Source organism: Triticum urartu, chromosome 4 (genome assembly GCF_003073215.2).
Source record: "Triticum urartu cultivar G1812 chromosome 4, Tu2.1, whole genome shotgun sequence".
NCBI lineage: Eukaryota > Viridiplantae > Streptophyta > Magnoliopsida > Poales > Poaceae > Triticum > Triticum urartu.
The window spans coordinates 5,562,097-5,565,531 of record NC_053025.1 but is presented as its reverse complement, the minus strand read 5'-3'; positions in this window follow the sequence as shown (position 1 = coordinate 5,565,531).

Sequence of the window (3,435 nt, the reverse complement as noted above, 5' to 3'; positions counted from 1 at the left end):
CCCTGATTCTGGCATTTCACCGTTTCTTAAATTCCCTGATATCCTTAACTCCGATTGGGCTGAAACTTTAACACAACTTTTATCCGGATATTAGCTTTCATGCAGCGAAAGAAGGGTACCAATCGCCTTATGGAGTGGCCACAAGGGTCAGGGGCGCGCCTCCCGACCTTGTGGCCCCCTCGGGCATCGTCTCGCGTTGATTCTTTTTTCCCAAAAATCACATATATTCCAAAAAAAATCTTCGTAAGGGTTTATCGCGTTTGGACTCCGTTTGATATGGATTTTCTGCGAAACAAAAAACATGCAACAAACAGGAACTAGTACTGGGCACTCGATCAATATGTTAGTCCCAAAAATAGTATAAAAAGTTTCCAAAAGTATCTGAACATTGTAGAATATTGGCATGGAACAATAAAAGATTATAGATACGACAGAGACGTATCACTAGCAGGAGACGAACCGGCGCCATCCTTCCGAGATCCTTCCCCACGTCGCAAGCCGCCAGGACGAGGCTGCAGCCGGCCAGGTCTATTTGCCATCGAACATCGCCGGATCGCACGGGGGCACGGCGGCACTGGCGGGTGGGCGGTGATACGTCCATTTTGCATCATGCTTTTATATTGATATTCATTGCATTATGGGCTATTATTATATATTATATCACAATACTTATGCCTATTCTCTTTTATTTTATAAGGTTTACATGAAGAGGGAGAATGCCGGCAGCTGGAATTCTGGACTGGAAAAGGAGCAAATATTATAGACCTATTCTGCACAACTCCAAAAGTCCTGAAACTTCACGGAGAATATTTTTGGAATATATAAAAAATATTAGGCGAAGAAAGTACCAGAGGGGGGCCACCAACCAGCCACAAGGGTGTAGGACGCGCCTCCTGTCCTTGTGGGCCCCCTGGCAAGCCTCGGACACCCATCTTCTGCTATATGGTGTGTTTTGACCTGGAAAAAAATGAGAAGGAAGCTTTCGGGACAAAGCACCGCCGTCTCGTGGCGGAACCTTGGTAGAACCAATCTAGGGCTCTGGCAGAGCTGTTCTGCCGGGGAAACATCCCTCCGGGAGGGGGAAATCAAAGCCATCATCATCACCAACGATCCTCTCATCGAGAGGGGGTCAATCTCCATCAACATCTTCACCAGCACCATCTCCTCTCAAACCCTAGTTCATCTCTTGTATTCAATCTTGGTCCCAAAACCTCAGATTGGTACCTGTGGGTTGCTAGTAGTGTTGATTACTCCTTGTAGTTGATGCTAGTTGGTTTATCCGGTGGAAGATTATATTTTCAGATCCTTCATGATAATTAATACTCCTCTGATCTTGATCATAAATATGCTTTGTGAGTAGTTACGTTTGTTCCTGAGGACATGGGAGAAGTCTTGTTATAAGTAATCATGTGAATTTGGTATTCGTTCGATATTTTGATGAGATGTATGTTGTCTTTCCTCTAGTGGTGTGATGTGAACGTCAACTACATGACACTTCACCATTATTTGGTCCTAGGGGAAGGCATTGGGAAGTAATAAGTAGATGATGGGTTACTAGAGTGACAGAAGCTTAAACCCTAGTTTATGCGTTGTTTCGTAAGGGGCTGATTTGGATCCATATGTTTCATGTTATGGTTAGGTTTACCTTAATTTTTCTTTTGTAGTTGAGGATGCTTGCGAGATGGGTTAATAATAAGTGGGAGGCTTGTCCAAGGAAGGACAGCACCCAAGCACCGGTCCACCCACATATCAAATTATCAAAGTAACGAATGCGAATCATATGAGCATGATGAAAACTAGCTTGACAGTAATTCCCATGTGTCCTCGAGAGCACTTTTCTTTATATAAGAGTTCTTCCAGGCTTGTCCTTTGCTATAAAAAGGATTGGACCACCTTGCTGCACCTTAGTTACTCTTGTTACTTGTTACCCGTTACGAATTATCTTATCACACAGCTATCTGTTACCGATAATTTCAGTTCTTGCAGAGAATACCTTGCTAAAAACCGCTTGTCATTTCCTTCTGCTCCTCGTTGGGATTGACACTCTTACTTATCGAAAGGACTATGATAGATCCCCTATACTTGTGGGTCATCAGGCGGCGACACGACACATTCATCCAGATTCCAGTCGCATCTCTCTCTCTCTCCCTCTGGTCCTGATATCGGCAGTTTGCACCACGCACACCTAAGTCTTCCATTTCAAAGCCACATCCCAGACCTAGGTAGAAATTGCTATTTAGATGTGTTCATATGTCTAATATATCAATCCTCTGAATGCTAAAATTAGGGGAAGATCCAGCATAGGGCATGGGTGTACAGATGTACACCCGAAAATTTCTGTAGATTTTTGTATATATAGGTATATATGACAGATACACTATTCTACAGGCCCAATACGCCTATTTCAGCAAGCAGGTAGGCAGCAGCAGCCCATTGGCTTCGTTCCCTTGCATCTTCAGGATTCAGACCACTTATGTCCACTAGGGTGCACGCATGCACGAGAAGCTCACCCAGCCAAGCGATTCTTCTCCACTCACCAAACAATTTTCTCAAAAAAAATCAAAGAAAAAGAAAAGCCAACAATTCTTCCTTCTTCCCACAGAGCCACAAAGGCATGAACGAGGCGGCAACGCTCTCACGACGGTGGCGGAGATGGGGGAGTAGCAAGGGCCCTGCCCCCCCCCCTCCCGCCTAACATCAGCCATTTGCTGCTAATTAATTTGATATGATCAGTGACAGAATTAGTCACTGTTTGCTACTAAAAATTCATTTTTCAACAGCTTGGCCCTCCCCAACCTGTTTTAGCAACACTTGGTCCTCCTCATACATAATCTGGCTCTGCCACTCCTCGTGACCCAACCCGATGGGCATGGCGAGCCACGGCCGTTGCCACGCGGGGGAGCCACCAGCGCAGGAGCTCCACGCGGACGAGTCGCCCAGTGTCATGCCTGCCGCCACTACTGGGGAGGAGTGACGGCCCAGTATGGGACTAAGCGTCGCAACATAGAGGGTCGAGGTGGCAGTCGCCACAAGCGTAGACTCCGGGGATACCACTATCCACTGCATATCGTCCCACCTACAGCGTGAGACCTAAGGCAGCCTTGTCACAAACCAAACATCCCTATTGCTCGCGGCTAGGGGACATATGCCCCTCCCCCCACCACCACCACCACCTTGACCTAGGAAGATATAGCTGCTAGTGAACAACTTGTATTTGTATTGTCGTGAATTTTTTTGAACACCCAATGTTAAATTCTTGGATCCGCCACTGGCTAAAAGTGGACTCGCTGCCCTAGTGTCGATTCTTAGCTGTAAAAAAAACATCTAGTGTTGCAGCCTTGGTCGTCTACTTGTCATCTCCTACTGTCCACAAGGTTGCAGATTACGCGAGCCACATCAAGGTAAGTTAATTTGACTAGTTGTCTTCCTATTTAC